Genomic DNA, 20563 nt, shown 5'->3' with positions numbered 1-20563 from the left:
ATATATATATATATATATACACACACACACACACAATGATGGACAAAAATATTGGCACCCCTGCATTTCTGTCAGATAATGCACTATTTCTCCCAGAAATTTGTTGCAATTACCAAATACCAAAATGCTTTGGTATTCTCATGTTTATTTCTTTTGTTTCCATGGGAACAACACAAAAAAGCAGAGAAAAAAAGCCAAATCTTTATGTAATTAAATACTAATGTAATTAAACTCACCTGTAGCAATTCACAGGTGCTGGCAATGTAGAAATCACACTTGCAACCAGTTATGCCGAGTTCACACTGCACGATTTTAGCCCAATTTTTCACTCGCCGACAGGTTTTGCGAATTCGCCGACAAATGCCCGAAATCGGAGGCAAATCGTTGCTCGTGCACGCGAGTGACAATCACGCAGTGTGAATTATCAAAGACGCAATCTGAGGGAGTCGCCGACGCCCGCAAAATATTTGGCATGCTAAATATCTGGAGCTGTCGGCGATTCACAATCACGCTGTTTGAAATGATTTCTGACTGAAAACTACATCGCCGATGACCTACAGCCAATGAGAGACCAAAATACAGGGCAGAGGGAAGTTCGGGGAGGAATTATAGACCAGAATATCAGTATTTTAATAGATATTTGAACAATTATATCATACAGAAACAAGCACAAACATTTGCTTGACCAGCCACAACTTCAGCATAACGGTTACTACAAAATTATTTAGTTCCAACTCTCTTTGCAGAACACCCAATCCCTGTTCCCTGCATCGCCTTCCTGCATAATCTGTTTTTCTTTTTCTCATTGTTGCTGGAAATCAGCTCACAGATAATTTGCGGGCTATATATATATTTTTTAATAATTCAAGTCTTGCTCGAGAACTCCGGTCTGATGCACGCGGGTTCTCGTGTTATTTCCTTATCACTTCTTGCGTGTGTTTTGTTGTGAAACGTAGTTTGCGGACCAGACAGAGCTGTCGGCGATTCTTCCTATTGTAAAGTCATGCAGTGTGTAACCTCCTGTCGCCGATCCATCGTGTAGTGTGAACACAGCAGCGACTGACTGCTACCTCAGATAGTCGTGAAGTGTGAAAACAACGGTGACTAGGCCTGTCGCAATAATCAATATAACGAATTATCACGCAATATATGTACATGACCTCAATAATTTTTGGTGACGCAATATATCGCCCATTATATTTACAATTATTACATATTAAAAATTTATTTTACGATGTTTTGTACATTCCACTTGCGCCTGTGTCTTTTGCAGCGTGGTGTAGTCATGAGGTGCTTGTTCAAATGTAAAAAATGCTTCTACAAACAATGTTTCATCTGCAGATATGGTCTTGTTTATGGATCTGGGCCTTTGTGCATATGGACTGCTAAGTAGTGATTGTGTTTTTCAGCAAAAGTGTGCACCCTTAATTTACAGAGAAAAGAAGGTCAGGGGAAAATCTGTAGATGGAAAAATCTCCATACAAGTTCTTTGTGCATTTAAATTTTTTTTCCACTTGTTACTTTGCACTTTTTGTTAGAAAATGTTTATTTACTATTTATTCAAGTTTGTAAGGTATCTAATATTTTGATACTTAATTTCCATGATCTAAATTTTCTTAAATTAAAAGTTTGTTGTCATTTGAAAGTGTGTAGGCCTTCTTGCATTATTATGCTGTTACATTGTGATTATATATTCAGTGGCATAAAATGGTCTTTAAAATGCCAATGATATCGCTTATCGCAATTATTTCTGGGGCAATATATCGCTCAACAAAAAGATGTTATCGTGACAGGCCTAACGGTGACCCGACGACTTTGAAAATCGTGCAGTGTGAACTCGGCATTAAAATGGGGAAAAGTGGTCTCATCCTTTGTATTGTGTGTCTTTGTGTACCACACTGAACATGGAGAAAAAAAGAAGAGTAAAGAATTGTCTGAGGATTTGAGAACCAAAATTGTGGAAAAGCACGGACAGTCTCAAGGCTACAAGTCCACATCCAGACATATTAATATTCCGGAGTCCACTGTGTGCAACATTGTCAAGAAGTTTAAAGCCCATGGCACTGTAGCTAATATCCCTGGATGTGGATGAAAGAGAAAAGTTGATAAAAGATTGCAACAAAGGATTCAAAGAGTGGATAAAGAACCTCGGTCAACTTCCAAACAAATTAATGCTGACCTGCAGGAACAGGGTACAACAAGTGACAGCTCGTAATATCCATTGCCATCTGAATGAAAAGAGATGCTACAGTAGGAGACCCAGAATGACCCCGCTGCTGACACAGAAACATAAAAAAGCCAGATTGGAGTTTGCCAAAACGTACCTGAGGAAGCCAAAATCCTTTTGGTTCACTGATATTTTGAGGTTGCTTTGCTGCCTCAGGCATTGGATGTCTTGACTGTGTGCATGGCATGATGAAATCTGATGACTACCAAAGAATTCTGGGGCAGTTAACAGGGATTTCCTCTCAGTTAACAATGCTACTGGTACAGCATTGTGCAGCCACTTGTACCGGTATGGTGTTTTAAAAAAAAAAATTCATAACGTGTGCATACTTCAAACCGGTTTACCGTTTGAACCGTTGTATCGCCCAGCACTAATATAGATGAAATATTGATTCAAATATAGAGTATATTTTCCTGATAAAACATTGATTGATAAAGCCCTACCCAAGATTCTGAAGGCTTACTGAGTTCAGGTAAAGACTTATAAATGGACAAAGTAGAATTGTTTTTTTTCTTTAACAGTTTACGGTAGTTTCTAAATGAAATGTGACGTTCCTCACTATATGGAAGTATATTAAAAAAAACACTCTTAATTGGGTCAGTCCCCTGTGCTCTGTCTGACTTCCTTAACCTGCTTCACATTAATTCATAATTTTCTCTGTTCCTCAGATCTCTGTAGATGCATGGTGGAATGTGTATCTGAGATTTTACCAGAAGACGCTGGACCATATGTTCAGAGAGTTAGATTTTGAATTGTGCATCCAACTCCATTGACTAGAAGTAAGTAGTTTACATCTGGGTTTGTTTCATGTTTTGAAATAATATTTGTAAAATAACAGCATGTTTATTATCAGTAATATTAGATTTTTTTTCTCATCTGCATACTTTTACGATTAATATTTGTTCTAAATAAGATGTGAAGTGTAACACGTGAAAACACAAAGCTTGTACTTCAACCTTGAATTGCTCTAAAGGAAAATCACTTTTTTATGGAATGACCATACTGGTCAAGGCCCAGATTAATTGTTCTAACTGTTTTATTGCATTAATTTCTTTCTAATTAATTGCAATTCATTAATGCAATAAATTACCTGCAGCCATTATTTTTCATGGTCACATGAGTCAATACAATCAGGACACTTAAGATAGTATTGAATGAAATGCTTCCTAAATCCTCTTTAGACATTGTGTGCTTTTGCTGTAGAAAAGCATTTATGTGAGGCCTTGTACTGAATCACTGAGGAAGATGCATGCTGTGCTTCATGAAGTGAAACATTAACAGCCCTGATTGAGGTAATGGCTCTGTGCTTAGTCAGATGACCGGATCATCAGTAACCCAAGGCCAGAAGGAAACTTCGTTCCCATTCAATGGTACATTTTTATGTATAAGGTTGGGAGTGTGAGGGCTGTGGATTTGTATTACAGTAGAGCGAACACATTTTTGGTTTCACCTGTAGTACTATATGTCGAGGCTGATGCTGGCGAAGGAAATATACAGCTTTTATTTTTTTGTTGGCTATTAAGCAATATGCATCCAAAGTTGCCAGTAGCAAATGTCTCTTTGCCTTCCTGTTGCTGCTAGAATCAGATTAAAGTGTAAAGCCAACGATTTTAGTCTTATCATCTTCAACACCCCACCTATCCCAGCCATGGCATTTAGCTGCATCTGGCAGACTAACACTCCCATCTCTCCACATAAAAGCCCTCATCTGTCTCAATCTATAATTTTGCCTTAGTTTCGTTCAGTCCTTGCACTTGACGTCGTCATCATCATGTGACACTATATGATCTTTCTGATAAGATCATTTGGCATGAAAACACAGAAAAGAAGTATAAACAAAAAGGGAAAAGCATCCAAGCTTGTCCAGATAATAAGCATCTTGTTTACTGAACAAGTTTTAAAAATATGCGTTACATCTGTTTAAATATGGTTTGTTAAATATGGCCAATATTGTAAAGTAGAGTTACAGATGGCGGGTCGATTAAGGTTAATGATAAATTATGGTTTTATATGTTGCTTAGTTTCTAATGTTTCCATTTATTTGGCCAGTGTTTACTCTTGTGTATTAAATTATTTTACAGTCTTCATAGAAGAATTTTAGAGGTTTTGAGTTAACTTCCTGTTTTGATTGTCATTTTGACTTTGATGTGGCAGATGCTGTGTTTTCATTCAAAGAGCACAGTGAAGTACTTCTCACAATATCGGCTGGTCTCCTGTCACATATTAGGAAGGGTAATTATTTGATTTACTAAATTTCCATTCAGATCAATGTATTTATTTGACTATAAATAGCCAATTGACCCTTCATCATTCTTCAGTGTCTAAGATATGACGATTCCTATGGCTTGGGAGGCTCCATTCCACTTAACCATGTGAAATGAGATGCAAAGGGTCTTTTGTGAAGCAAAGTGCAGAATGGCTGTTGGCTTTAAATATAAAACAAATTGATTTGCCCCCCACACATGGCCATGGAAAGAACATCCACAAACCTTTAACTGTCCGGTATGGATGACGCAGCAGCAAAGAGGGCTTTTCATCCTCCAGCCTAATTAGCTTTGCGGGTCTTTGTCAGGAACCTCTTTGGCAAGAGCATTTAAATATTTAGCTGTACTAATTTCTTTTTATAACCATAGACTGTCTAAATGTTGCAGATTTGGCAAAATGCTCAGCATTTTTGTACAGCTGCAAGTGATTTGAAAAGTTAAATCTTTGCAGAATGTTATTCTGTATTTTGCTGAACTTCATACCAATAAACACACTTGCAGAGAAAAAAAGGGAATTTGCTTGTTGGCTGTGTGCAAAATTTTTAATGTATAGGACAATGATGTAGAAATGCAAGTACTTGGATGGGCATTTACCTACATTTAACTCTTGACGTTTTTAGCCCAGACATGTTGATTGCAGCAGGATGATTTGCTTTCATGTCACCACTGAATAATTGTTAAAAAGGCTATAATTTGATACTGATTTGATGCTGTTACAGTTTGATTGAGAGGCAGACTTGTAATTTAATGGTTGAACAGTTTCTTTTGTTAACTTGGTGTTCATGTTCAGAGATGGCTTATTACAGCTAAAGCTATCCAGCTAGTGTAAGCAAACGGCTTAGTTTATTATTGCTCTGTGCCATTGGGGAGGAAGAGTGTGGGAGACAAATTTACTGTGAGCGAATCAAATTATTGCTGTGATAACTGAAAATTCTGGTTTGGTCAGTTCAGCGTTTTTACAAATATCATGAGATGTCATTCAATGTTCTTAGATTTTAATGGCATGGGTCATTAATCTCATATCATAGCTATTGTATTCCTAATAAATTTTGTGTTGTTTTATGAGTGTTGTTAGCTTGCCCCACAATAATATCTATAGCTTTCCTGACTTGTAGGCAGCTTTCTTGATTATAATGGGAGAGATCTAATTTGTTCATGCTAATTGTGCTGCTTGCTTACGGTGTACAGTAGATACAGTCAGATTTTACTTCATTTTTTTTGCATTTGAAATTTACTCAAATCGGTATAAATAATACATTACAAGATTTTTCGACTTTAGGATATTATTTTAGTGTCATTGATATGCTATTATAGTTTTTGTTAATATTTTCGATTAGATGATATTTGATATCTTTTTCATTATAAGTGTAAAGTTTTAGTAATTCTGTTTTGTGTTTTCATAATTTTTATTAGTTTTTATGTCTATATAGTTTTTAGTTAGTTAAGTGAATTTTATATTTGTATATTTTAGTTTTATAATTTGGATTTTTAAATATTTTATTTGTTAACGTTTTGTTAACACTTATTTCAGTTAATGAAAACCATTTTTTATGGTTTTAGTTTTAGTTAATGATAATAGCCTTTACCAATAGTTGACTCATTGTGAAATGTAGCAAACAATCCTATTATGGAAATACTTATGTACACGTTAGAGTTTTCTACATAAAAAATAATAAACAAATTCTGAATTTGTGCTTGTTTGAACGAACTTGTAATATAGAACCTTTCCACAAAACTGTTTGCACTGCACTCTTTTGTCACTTAATATTTTATTTTGGTTGCGTCAGTCTAATTAATTATATGATCCACACTCATAAAAATAGTCTTCTTTTAGAGTTTTATTTTACATTAATCACCAGCAGGACAAAACACAAATGTTTCGGCTCAAGGCCTTCTTCAGTGCATTGAATAATTCATTCCCTCCACCCACTTTTTAAATCCTTAATTATATTGACGTCATCATTCATTAGCCAATGTTGAGTCTTTAAAAACACACATTTATACATTTAATTTAAATGCTCAACAATTTCCATTTGTACTGTATATGACACAAATTTTAACATCTACCAATACATTACATGGGACATGATTACACCCATGGCTATAACACAAATAACATGAGGATCCCATATTTGTAACTCTTTAATTTTACAATTAAAGAGTTTAATAAATAGTTTAATAAATAGATGATCACCAACTACCCCAATTAAATATCAAAATGCATAACAATGGAATGTACAATGATTAAAGTAAAGAAATACATCGTCTGAAATAATCATTGATCTTCACATTTTGAATACTCAAGATATACTCCACAAAATATTAAAATGGATTCGATCAAATGTAGAAATGTAGTACTTTTGCCACATTATTTTTCTAGTGTAGTAGTATGAAATATAATCTTATGACAACTGAATGAATTTTGTACAACAGTGTGTCTTCCTGTCACCCTTTGTTTTATTCATCTGGTGGAAAAATTGTTTATTGTTTAGAGGCCATCTGTTCCTGCTGATGAATCACTTCATAGGTTTAAATATGAGAATTATGCCAGCTCTGTTTTACTTCACCAGGACTTACTGCTTGTTCAGATTATTTCCACTGAGGTGACTGAGAGCAGCTCTTAGACTTACACACAGCAGGCAGAGCTTTCCTTCACATGCCAGCAACCAGAAAGCACAATTCACAGAAATTGCAATGCAATATTTTTGTATCTGAACTTACAGAAAAGCTAGAACTGGATGTTTTAATACACATTAGGTGATTAATAAAAACATGGCAGTGCCAGCTTAATTTTGAGCAGCGATTGTGGGAACTGTTTGTACTCCAATAATAAGGAATAATGAAAATGCTGTCAGCTTAAAACCGCTCAGTTCAGTGTCTGATATTTAAACTTTATACTGGAGGTGTTTCTTGTAGACATCATGCTTTCAGAGGCAGTTCTGAACATTCAGCGGAAAGCGTCATGTGGAGCTTTTCAAATCAATATGACAGGCCTGACAGCTTAAAACATCAGACTTAGAGGGACTCTCAGATTCTCTCAAAAGGTGTTTGTTCTGCTTGCAGGTAATGACTCTTAGCTGAAGGCACTGCATCATAATAATAGGGAAAAACTGCTTTCTCTGACAACTGATATGGAGCCTACAAAATATAGCACAGTGATGTACTGGCTAACACATAGATTAGATATTCAACACAATGTCACCTCCATCTCATCGCTTTCCATGAGCATTAGATGCCTCATTTTAAGGAATCTTTGCACTCCAAATTTATGCTTGGGGTGAAATGTTTAATCTGTCAGATCCCAATTCATGTAAAATGCATGACTGTAAATCCCACATAGATCTGCGCTGACCTTTCTTATCTGCCGAGTATGAGAGTGTGTTGTCATGACGAAAGCTTGACTGATGTACATAGACATGAGATCAGGATGTTCATCTCTGCTGTTGAGACTCTGAAATGTCTGTGTCGTGAAGTGTTCTCCACATTCAAACCCTGCTATTTTTGCAAACCTCTTCTACCTCACGGCTCGCCTAGATGCAATGTTTTTAAAGCAGCAGGAAGCAGTTAATGACTAGATTATTGGCAGAATGTTTGTTTAGGGTCAAGAGGGCTCTGTTACAAGAATGGGACAGAGTAGCAGGCCAAAAAGCGTGTGTTTTGTCATCGCTGTGTTCGTGCATATAAAATCTATTTTAATAAATTGCGTTATTGAGAAATTAGTTATTGTAAGCCAGTTGAGGTTAATTATAGTCACATGTACAGTGTAAATACACCATAAGTAAAACACCTCTGGCGCTCCACTCCATATGTACTGTATGTTAAATTATGTAATCTTCCTGATTTTTAATACTTTATATGTACTTGATGCTGTTATGTCTATGAACTTGATGCTGTTATGTCTATGAACACATTTGTTTACTCTTCCTTTAAGTTTGTTTTAAATCTCATGAGGGCCCTGTCCCAAAAATTCAGCTTTTTGGTGACATACAGAAGAAAGTAAAGGATGGAATACACTACATAACTTTTGCCTGATTTGCAGTCTGGAGAATCAGTCTGCAGGTTTTGGGCAGTTGGAGATGACAGGTTTCGCAGAAAAGTGTGTAGTGTACAAATCTGTTCAGACAGAGAATATCAAATAGTTTTATATTTTGAGCTGATTTTAGAACATGCATTGTTTTCATTTGTCATGTATCTTCTTGCAACAAATTGCATGTTTCTGTGTAAGTTTGTTGTGTTTGAAACAAATGTATGATGCCTATTGTTTTTTTTAAAAGTCATTTAGATATAATTGTTTCAGTAAATGATGACAGAATTGGAAAATTGTCTATAACAGAGGTCTTGATTTATGTGAATTTTGTTATTTGTTATTTATTTTATATTTACCCTTAAAGGGTCAAAAGACTGAATAATTTTCTGACTCCATCTCTGTGATAACCCCAGCAAGTAAAATTAAATTTAAATAGTAAAAAAGATACATATAATGGACATAAATATTTGACCAGACTATGCAGAGTACAGTGTTGGTGTGCTGTGCATGAGCGATGTATGTGTAGGCAGGTTATAGTGCAGATGGGATCTCAAGTATTCCAGAGGGGCTAGTAATGGAAGCGGCAAGCCTTCTTGATAATGGTAGTAAGTTAAGATGCCGCAGATTGTATTGGTCATGTGGGGAAGAGGAGGATGAGGGCTGAGATGGAGAGTTATTCACTGATGCCCTGCAGCAGTGGCGCCTGCAGCTCTACGGTTGTGCGCACTGTGCGTACCATGAGCGCTCTGACTCGAGAAACAGTTTCCCTGCGAATATTTTAGCAGTTATTACCTTTTGTGTCCCGTATTTCTGTCGAATGAACCAGCGATTCCAATCATTCATGATTTAATCATTCTTTTGAGTCAGTTCTCTCTTTTCGATGAACTGGCCGAACGCATTTGGACTACTCTTTCACTGAATCATATTGCCTTCCCCTGGCCAACGGTCTGAAATTGACGGGGGCTTGAGGCAAAAATGCCACCAAACTGGACAAAAATGCCCCTGTTTAGTGTTCAGTTAAACTAAATCTATAACGGCTGTCGCAAATAAAGTGAAAATTAACATTACATTTAGATCTGATCATATTGCATTTCTTTTTATGTGTTTTTACAGCGTTGCACATTATAACCAATCACACACGATTCTGTTGAGTTTATGAATGCAATGGCCAATCAGAAGCGTTCAGATGAGTCGTCGCTGAAAAGCTGGAGTTTTGTTCAGTGTGCACGCTCGCTGACTGCTCAACAAAATGCAGACGTATGATGCTAGTAAGAGATTCATTTCACAGTGTAGACAGCTTCATTGATAGTGCTTAAACTTGCGCTAAACTGTAGTCAGTGATAATGTGATAAATAATGTAAATGTTCTTTGCTCGCTTTCGGTAGGCTATATAATTTATTCGCTGTTTGAATAACCATGGAAATTAAACAAAACAATGAAATAATTAGTAGGCCTAACTTAAAATGTGTTCATTAAACTGTGATCACATTAAATATAAATTCAGTCATATTAAAATATTTTATGACATGGCACCCATTGTACTTTCACACCGAATCGTTTTTCGTGTCTACCCGCGCAGTTTTTCAGTCGTTTTCCTATGTGAACATGAGATGGATGTCTTTGACCATTCTGTTGTTCCCTTTCAGTCGGTCACTCCGAGTCATGTCTGTGACTGACAAATTGGGATCTCGCTTAGAGAGACCAATCCACTTCGAGTGTAAACTAAACGAGCCAATGCACATTGGCATGCGTTGATTACATCCAGCTGCTGCTGATCACAGCGTGAGCATAAAAAGGCAGCCGGTGCAATGCATACCAGCTTTTCGCTTCGGAGCCGAGCGACAACATCGTTCTGCTCCTACCAAACTGCTTCGTGTGTGACGAGTCTAGTGCGCTCTCGGGAGCTTTTTGTGTTGGCGGACAGCGCTTCAGCGGTGGTTGTTCCTGTGTCGAGTGGGTTGTGCACTTCAGGCTGCACTACCCCCTGTCGTGCTGCAAACGGCCGTTTCCCCTGTGCGTCTCAGCACGTAAAAGAGAATTCCCCTAAAAGAGCCAATTTCTCTAAAAGAGTACAATAAGCGGGTGCGTCTTTGTAAAGATGACGGATCGTCTTTTTAAAGATGTCGTTTCACCCGTGCGTTTCTGGATGTGGTCATTACCTGGCGCAGGGTGATGGTCACAATCGCTGCCTCACGTGTCTGGGCATTAAACACGCTGATGTCGGCTATGCTTTCCCGGGCTCGAGTGGAAACCTCCACTGCGTCCCGGGCCATTGAGGTTGGACGATTGGTTTCTCGGGGAGGCTCTCGCTAATTCTTAGCGCCCTGCCTCAGTGCCTTTCTTCCCGGAGGTGCATGAGGAGCTCACCAGGTCATGGATGGCACCTTTTACTGCCGGAAACCGACCTGTTGGTTCCTCCTCCCTCACCACCCTTGACGGTGGTGCAGCTAGGGTGTATACAAGGGTCCCCCTGGTGGAGCAGTCGGTTGCGATGCAATTGTGTCTTAATACCGCCTCCACCCGGCAGGGCGAACCGTGCCTCCCCTCCGCTCACAAGCCGCCTGCGTTCCACCTTGCTGCCCCACTGCGGGTATGGCGGTGGTTCCGCTGGTCCCGGTTGCACGGTATCTGGGTGCCTGGCTAACGCTACCTAACCCATCTCGTTGGCTTCTGCGGACCATCAGCCTCGGCTATGCGATTCAGTTCGCCCGACATCTCCCCAAGTTCAGTGGCATCCGCTTCACGGCAGTGAAGGCGGCCGATGCTCCTGTCTTGCATGCGGAGATCGCAGTCCTACTGGTGAAGGATGCAATAGAGCCAGCCCCTCCAGCCGATATGAATACAGGGTTTTACAGCCCTTACTTCATTGTACCCGAGAAAGGTGGTGGGTTACGACCAATCTTGGATCTGTGTGTCTTGAACCGGGCCCTTTGCCGGTTACCATTCAAGATGTTGACGCAGAAACGCATCTTCAGGTGCATCCATTTTCGTTTGATGATTCGTGCCTAGAGTTTGGGCCGGTTGACTCCCAGGTAATCCTGAGGCCCCAGCCCGGCTATGTGCCCAAGGTTCCCATTGCTCCCTTCAGGGATCAGGTGGTGAGCCTGTAAGCGCTGCCCCCGGAGGAGGCATACCCAGCCCTAGCTTTGCTCTGTCCCGTCCGAGCCTTGAGATGCTACATAGACCGGACACAAAGCTTTAGGACCTCAGTCCCCCCGACCTCCCCCCAAGTTCGGGGGCATCCGCTGCCCGGCAGTGAGGGCGGCCGATGCTCCTGTCTTGCATGCGGAGATCGCAGTCCTACTGGTGAAGGATGCAATAGAGCCAGCCCCTCCAGCCGATATGAATACAGGGTTTTACAGCCCTTACTTCATTGTACCCGAGAAAGGTGGTGGGTTACGACCAATTTTGCATCTGCATGTCTTGAACCGGGCCCTTCGCCGGTTACCGTTCAAGATGTTGACGCAGAAATGCATCTTCGGGTGCATCCGAAACTCTCCCCGATGCAGAGGATCTCTTTTGTCGGTATGGAGTTGGATTCGGTCGAACAGACCGCACGCCTCACAGAGGAACGTGCGCAGTCGGTGCTAGGGCTGCTTCATATGAGACCGCTCCAGTACTGGCTTTATGGCCGAGTCCCGAGGTGGCAGTGTCGGGGGTATGGACGGGCCCCCAACTGCACTGGCATATCAATTGCCTAGAGTTGTTAGCAGTGCGCCTTGCCTTGAACCGTCTCAAAGAGTGCTTACGAGGCAAGCACGTGCTGTCACGAAAGGACAACACGGCGACCGTTGCGTACATCAACCGACAAGGTGGTCTGCACTCCCGTCACAACTCACCCGCCACCTCCTCCTTTGGAGTCGAAAGGTTCTGAGGTCACTTCGTGCCATTCACATTCCGGGTCTGCTCAACCGTATGGCCAACGAGCTGTCACGAGCTAAGCTCCCGGGAGAATGGAGACTCCATCCCCAGATGGTCCAGCTGATTTGGAGACGTTTCGGAGCCGCTCAGGTAGACCTGTTTGCCTCTCCAGAAACCTCTCACTGCCAGTTGTTCTACTCCCTGACTGAGGGAACACTCGGCACAGACGCACTGGCACACAGCTGGCCGCGAGGCCTGCGCAAGTATGCGTTTCCCCCAGTGAGCCTTCTCACACAGATGCTGTGCAAGGTCAGGGAGGACGAGGTGCAGGTCCTGCTTGTGGCGCCGTATTGGCCCACTCGGACCTGGTTCCCCGAACTAATGCTCCTCTCGACAGCCCCTCCCTGACAGATTCCTCTGAGGAAGGATCTACTGACTCAGAGACAGGGCACCCTGTGGCACCCGTGTCCAGACCTCTGGAAACTTCATGTCTGGTCCCTGGAAAAAAAGGGACGCGGAGGTTCTAGGTGACCTACCCCAAGAGGTAGTTGACACCATCACTTCGGCGAGAACACCGTCTACGAGACACGCTTATGCTTTGAAGGGGAACCTGTTCATCGAGTGGTGTTCTTCTCACCGAGAAGACCCCGGAGATGCCCGATCAGGGTCCTTGCAGCAAGGGTTGGAGCGAAGGCTGTCTCCCTCCACCCTTAAAGTCTATGTCGCTGCGATTGCTGCTAACCATGACCCCGTGGAAGGGAAGTCGGGAAGGGAAGCATGATCTGGTCATCAGGTTCCTTAGGGGGGCCAGAAGGTTAAATCCTCCCCGGCCCTCCTCTATACCCTCTTGGGACCTGTCTCTGATGCTTAAAACAGCAGGGCCCATTTGAGCCTTTGCAGTCAGTCGAGCTAAAGTTTCTTTCAATGAAAACTCCTGCTTGCACTGGCCTCCATCAAGAGGGTAGGGGACCTGCACGCATTTTCGGTTGGCGGTTCGGGCCGGCTGACTCCCAGGTAATCCTGAGGCCCCGGCCCGGCTATGTGCCCAAGGTCCAAGTGGAACGGGTACGTTTTCCCAGTGTTATCCAATCTCACTGAGTAAGTAGTGCTATGACACCAGTGACTGGTCTTCTTGTTGCGAGCCCCAGCCTACACCACAAAGGGGCGCAGACGGCTCGCACAGGACACTGAAAGGGGCAGCATCCATGGCGCTTTGGTAGGGATTACCGATGTGACTCGGATTGACCGACTGAAAGGGAACATCTCGGTTACGTATGTAACCCTCGTTCCCTGAAGGGAACCACGGCTGCTGTACCACTGCTGAGCGGCCGGGTCACCGGCTCGGCTCCTCAGCGAAAACCTGGTATGCGTTGCACCGGCTGCCTTTTTATGCTCACGCTGTGATCAGCTGCAGCTGGATGCAATCATCGCATGCCAATGTGCATTGGCTCGTTTAGTTTACACTCGAAGTGGATTGGTCTCTCTAAGCGAGATCCCAATTCGTCGGTCACTGACGTGACGTCTCCGTTCCCTCCTTCAGGGACGTTTTTTGCTGTTTTCAGGGTTAAAATATTTTTTTACATGTCTGTGCGTACCCTCAGCTGAAATCCTGCAGGCGACCCTGCCCTGCAGCATCAACATTTACATGCAAAGGTTAGTTCACACAGTCTCAAAAAAACTTGCTGTTGTTGGTGTTTTGCACAGAATGTTCAATTGCTGGTTATCGGGTCATGGAATGTTTGAACAGTCTGGTATGATTATCCATCAAACCGTAATCATGTAATCATGTGATCATGTGATCACGTAATCATGAACTGTTGCCATGACAATGAGGTAAATGCCTCTGCCAACTCTTTAGAAACGAATGTGTGTGAATGCAATCGACCTATCGGTAAGCCCTGCTCGCCCTTAGTTACTGTTGCGAACTCGGACAAACAAACGGAGTTGCTCACTGTCTCACAATGACAGCTGTCTGTGTGAAAACCTTGTCCCTATATCTTTTTGATAAATTTTGGACACAGAAGGACCACCATTCAAGTGGGACTTAAATACCCGGATCAACACTGTTCATGTATCGCAGGGTACGATTAAATTAAAGGAACACTCCACTATTTTTGAAAATAGGCTAATTTTCCAACTCCCCTAGAGTTAAACAGTTGAGTTCTACCGTTTTCGAATCCATTCAGCCGATCTCCGGGTCTAGCGGTAGCACTTTTAGCTGTAGCTTAGCATAGATCGTTGAATCTGATTAGACCGTTAGCTTCTCGCTCAAATATTACCAAGGAGATTGTATATTTTTCCTATTTAAAACGTACCTCTTCTGTAGTTACATCGTGTACTAAGACCGACGGAAAATGAAAAGTTGCGATTTTCTAGGCCGATATGGCTAGTATATATACTATACTAACTATACTCTCATTCCGGCGTAATAATCAAGGAACTTTGCTGCCGTACCATGGGTGCAGCAGGCGCAATGATATTACGCAGCGCCTGAAAATAGGCTAACTTCTGTCAACATAACCAACGTGACCACCTGCTTGCACAGGGAGCGTGCTGGGGACTATTTTCAGGTAAAACTCAACTGTTTAACTCTAGGGGAGTTGGAAAATGAGCCTATTTTCAAAAATAGTCCGGATCAGAATCGGACACCTGACTACTGCGCTCCTGCAAGACTGCACATTCAAAGCAGAGGAGTGAATCTCCAAAATCTTCTTCCACTCAAGTATGTCCGACAATCACAGATACAAACTGTTCATTCTCACGTAAAATGGCCCTGGTTAATGCCAGGTCTGTGTCTAATAAGACCTTTATTTTGAATTACTTTTTTACTTGTCGCAGCTTAGACTTTTTATTTTTAACTGAGACATGGACTGGAGCTGATGAGTCATCCATCTTTGGTGAACTATGTCCATTAAATTGTAGCTTTATTAGCACCCCAAGATGTGTTCGAAGAGGAGGTGGGGTGGTTTTTAGGAACCAGTACAAAATACAGACAATCTTTGCTGAGAACTTTTCTACATTCGAATCACAATGTGTACTGATAGAATCTCCTACCACTCCGTTGCTATGTGTCTTGATTTACAGACCTCCAAAGCCAGATAAAGATTTTATAAAGGAGTTTTCTGATTTTATATCTCATATCATTACATTATATGATCTACTGTTAATTTTGGGTGATTTTAATATTCACGTCTGCTGTCCTGGAAAGCCTATGGTTATTGAGTTTACTCATGTTGTGGACTCTTGGTTTTATTCAGCATGTTGATAAAGCTACACGTATACTTGGGCATACTCTTGACTTTGTTATGTCATATGGGTTTCCCATTGATAATATTAATATTGAAGATGCTTCTTTCTCAGATCATAAGCCTATTGTTTTTAATGTCATACTATCAAGTTCTATATATGCTGCTAAAAATACAGGTGTTTATTCTCATTGTATTAATTCTCTCACTGCAAATCACTTTTCTGATATGTATAAAACAAATGATGTTTCAACTGCAATCTTAGCTGCTGCTGAGCAATCTTCAAGCCCAGAAAATTTTATTTCTGTCTTTAACTCTTCAAATATTTCAAATATTTTGGACTCTATAGCCCCTCTTAAATACAAATCCCCAAAATTTAAATCACAACCATGCTTAGATGATACCACCCGTTCACTTAGACAGATGTGTCGGAAAGCAGAGAGGAGATGGAAAAAAGATCCTCTTACTGTCTCTTTCGAAATCTTTAGGAACTCCCTGGTGAACTTTCAGAAAGCAGCTAGAAAGGCAAGAGCTAAATTCTTCTCTGATATTATCAGTAAATATTCTCATACCCCAAAAATCTTGTTCAGTACTATAAATTAAATAATTAATCACTGTACTTCTAATGAAGCAGAACCATCCGCTGACATATGTGAGAGATTTTTGAGGTTTTTCATTGAAAAGATTGATGGCATTCGATCCTCCCTTATTTCTTCTTACTCTAACACTCTGCTTGAATGTCCAGTTAATACAGCCAATTTTAATAGCTTTTAGCCGGTGTCTTTGTTTGATCTGAGGAACTTAGTGATGCAGGTGAAATCTACAGCCTCGCCCCAGGATGTTGTTCCTTCTGATATCATTAAAGGTTCTTTTGATATAATTGGTTCTAGCATCCAAACAATTATCAATTCCTGTTTAGTCTCTGGCACTGTTCCTGCATTTTTAAAGCATGCAGTTGTCCACCCGCTGCTTAAAAAGCCCAATTCTGATGTAAAATGTCTGATTATCATCTTATCTCAAAATTGCCTTTTCTTTCAAAAGTTATGGAAAAAGTTGTCCAATCATAGTTACTTCCGTTTTTAAATTTGACTTTGGTATTTGAACCATTTCAATCAGGTTTTGCAACCTATCATAGCACTGAAACGGCTTTGCTAAAAGTGATGAATGATTTGCTACATGCGGTTGACTGTGATGAAAATGCAGTTTTGATTTTATTGGATTTAAATGCTGCTTTTGACACAGTTGATCACGACATCCTTTTGTCACACCTTGAACATTGGGTAGGTATTAAGGATACAGCATTATTGTGGTTTAAGTCATATATTAAATCCAGGACACTTTCAGTGGCTATCGGCCAGTTTTCCTCATCATCAGTTTCTCTCCCTTGTGGGGTTCCTCAAGGGTCCATTCTGGGGCCATTACTTTTTAATCTGTACATGCTTCCACTTGGTAATATAATTAGGAAATATAAAATCTCTTTTCATTTCTACGCTGATGATTCTCAGTTATACGTTCCATTAAAATCTAAACATTCTCTGCAGCCTCTTATGGACTGTCTGAAGGACATTAAAATCTGGATGGCGAATAATTTCCTCCAGCTAAATAATAAAAAAACTGAGGTGATTATTTTTGGTCCCTCTAAAACCAGAAATTCTATAGTTAGTAACTTAGACAGTCTCACTCCATATGTTAAGTCACATGCAAAAAAATGTAGGTGTTATTTTTGACTCTGAGCTTTGCCTTGAAAAGCAAATTAGCTCAGTTGTTAAAAACAGCTATTGTCAATTGAGAATCATTTCTAGACTTAAATCAACACTTTCCTTTTAAGACTTGGAAAAAGTTATTCATGCATTTATCACATCACGATTGGACTACTGTAATTCCTTATACCTAGGCCTTCCCCAAACTTCACTGGCTCGTTTGCAGATGGTCCAGAATGCAGCAGCCAGATTGTTAACTGGTGCAAAACAAAAAAACATGATCATATCACTCCAATTTTAGCGAAGCTCCACTGGCTTCTTGTCTCCTTTAGTATTCAATTCAAAATTTTGATTGTTTTTAAAGCACTTAAATCATACATTTCTGACCTTATCTCATTTAATTCTGCTCCTAAGTCCCTCAGATCTGCAAATTAACCTCTTTTATATGTCCCACGGTCACGACTTAAAGGAGTCATATGATGTTGCTAAAAATAACATTATTTTGTGTAATTTGGTGTAATGAAATGTTTATGCGGTTTAAGGTTAAAAAAACACATTATTTTCCACATACTGTATATTATTGTTTCTCCTCTATGCCCGCCTTTCGATTTTTACAAAGCTCATCGCTCTGAAAAGCAATGTGTGCTGTGATTGGCCAGCTATCCAGTGCGTTATGATTGGCCGAATACCTCAAGTGTGTGACGGAAATGTTACGCCCCTACCATACAGTTATGATGCCCTGTCAGGCCGGAGCAATGATTCAAAAACATGAAAACCCATTATAAACGAGGCATTCGTTGCATCCAGTGGGGACATAATTATGGATTATAATGACTTATACTGTCTTTTTACGCGTTGTGTTGCATCGCGCCGCGTAAACATATAACCATGTCTGCACTTGTGTGTTATGAAATGTTTATGCGGAAAAAGACATTCTTTTCCACATACTGTACATTATTGTTTCTCCTCTATGCCCCGCCTTTCTGAAACGCTAGATTTTTACAAAGCTCATCGCTCTGAAAAGCAATGTGTGCTGTGATTGGCCAGCTATCCAGTGCGTTATGATTGGCCGAATACCTCAAGTGTGTGACGGAAATGTTACGCCCCTACCATACAGTTATGATGCCCTGTCAGGCCGGAGCAATGATTCAAAAACATGAAAACCCATTATAAACGAGGCATTCGTTGCATCCAGTGGGGACATAATTATGGATTATAATGACTTATACTGTCTTTTTACGCGTTGTGTTGCATCGCGCCGCGTAAACATAAAACCATGTCTGCACTTGTGATCGGAGAAATGACAAACAAGCCCTACTCTACACTGCCCAAAAAACTCGATTTAAATATAAAAACTCTTTAAATATAAAAAACGTACAGTCTCTGAGTCAGAACAGCCAGCATTGTAGTCTACTCGACCAGGATCAGGAAACGGTCCTCCATAAAATGTGCTGCACATATCTGAATATTTGGGTTGAAGTGTTCTGGAACAGTGTTGTAAATACAACTTAACCACTGATTTGTAGTCATGTCCATTTTTGGAAGGCCAAATAAAGTATTTTTGCTTTCACAATGAAACACAGCGTCACACACGGTGGCCTAGAGTGAGCAGAGGCCGGGGGCTAGAGTGAGGAACAGCCGGCGGATTCGACGAAGGAGCATCCGGAGGGCTTGCGGCAACCACATGTGACGAGCCCGGGCTGGACTCCGCTTCACCCACGGTGAAAGCCGATCCGGTGATCCACAGCACAAAGTTGTTGTATTTCCTCAGCAACCAGCACGGATCAGCTCCAGGCATGATGAAGCCATATCGTCCTCTTTTGGAAGGCCAAACAAAGTAGTTTCACTTTCACAACGAAACACACAGCGCCTTCACGACATGGGGCGGCAACAACAATACTACAGCGAGAATAAAAGTTACGCCTTCTTTCTTTGCATGAACATTTGGGAGTACTAAACTACATAAACTACTGTTATAAAAATTGAGATTGGCAAGATTTGTTCAAGTTCAAATGTTCAACTGGATTTATTTAAAATAGTTTTTTCTTGTTTCTTTCAAGCTATTTAATGCATTTCTGAATAAAATGCTTAATTTATTTGTAAAAATCCCACATTTTTGAATGGTAGTGTACGTTTTTGTTCAATATGTGTATTAATAAAATTAATGGGAAATATACTTCTGGAAAAGCAAGTTGTGCTTGCTATGGTTTTGCTGTGAAACCTTTGTTCACAATTAATGTTAACGGTGCTTACCTTCATCTGTAGGGAGAGGTTGTTGTTCCTGCACCAAATTTCCAGGTCAGCCAGATTCATTTTCCAGGCATATTCATCATCATTTCAGTAATTCTGGTGCTGTCAGCAAAATAGATAATTAAATAGTTTTGTTGTGGGTATATTTGAGTGTTTATTGCTCCCTCATTCAGATCTCTTATAAGCAATTATCTTACAAATCTGACTATTTTCCCAAATGATTTGTCCGCCCATGTTGTACAAGTAAAGAAATCAAAATACCTGTCATTTTTAAAAGTAAATTGAAGAATTGGCAACCTGATGTACAATTATTTAAATAATCAGTTTACACATGTTGGCAAACACTGACGTGATTAAACAACATATTGTAAGCACACGGCTAATCTAAAATTAAAATGTTTGGCCTCTGTGCGCTTCATAAAACCATCTTTGAATGTAAATACAATGACATGGAGGAAATGAGATGCTCAACATTTGAATAAAGGGCACATCATTAATAACAGCCAACCTCAGATAGCTGATTAATGATTAGAGAGGCATGATCCCTGAATATATTTATGATCATATGAAAGGCACAAAGTTCATACCATTTGTTTTACTAGGCAACTGAATCAACTTAATGTTTGCAGTGAAGATAATGATGTGAGACTGAAGAACAATTGAATGAGCTTGGATGGCAGACTGTGAATAAAAGGGATGGAGTAGACAGTTTACATTTTGCATTTATAATGGTGTTGTATTGTATAGCTTGAGGGTTTTTAAATTTATCTGCTTAGGGTTCTCAGACTGAAGGGTCCAAATGTCAAACAGCTGTGAAATGAACAGATGGGGAGACTGTGTAATTTCTGGTTTTCATGAGCAGCTGGGAGTGTGATATACACTTTCACAAAAGGATGAATATGTCAAGTTTATCCCTCATTGTCATGTCATTTTTTTGTGTAATAAGATACATTATGGCAGTTAGAGCAATGCATATGAATCTCCATAGT

General features: G+C 40.4%; 1 protein-coding gene across 9 annotated transcripts in view; it reads left to right on the top strand.

Annotated features, from left to right (window-relative positions):
* Window positions 1-20563, top strand: part of tp53i11a (tumor protein p53 inducible protein 11a) — a 46487-nt gene that overhangs the window by 3196 nt on the left and 22728 nt on the right. For 5 of the 9 annotated variants that reach the window (XM_016283285.1, XM_016283245.1, XM_016283237.1 and 2 more), the window contains exon 2: window positions 2896-3006. The exons of 3 other annotated variants lie outside the window; for them this stretch is intronic. The gene's annotated coding sequence lies outside the window, so the exon portion shown is untranslated. Of the gene's footprint in view, window positions 1-2895; window positions 3007-4442; window positions 4460-20563 lie in introns of those variants that run through there. One more of the 9 variants, XM_016283278.1, reaches the window with a different exon arrangement.

This window comes from Sinocyclocheilus grahami, unplaced genomic scaffold (assembly GCF_001515645.1).
Source record: "Sinocyclocheilus grahami isolate Dianchi unplaced genomic scaffold, SAMN03320097.WGS_v1.1 scaffold10.1, whole genome shotgun sequence".
NCBI lineage: Eukaryota > Metazoa > Chordata > Actinopteri > Cypriniformes > Cyprinidae > Sinocyclocheilus > Sinocyclocheilus grahami.
The sequence above is the reverse complement of the archived record's forward strand: the minus strand, read 5'-3'. Positions and strand labels throughout refer to the sequence as shown.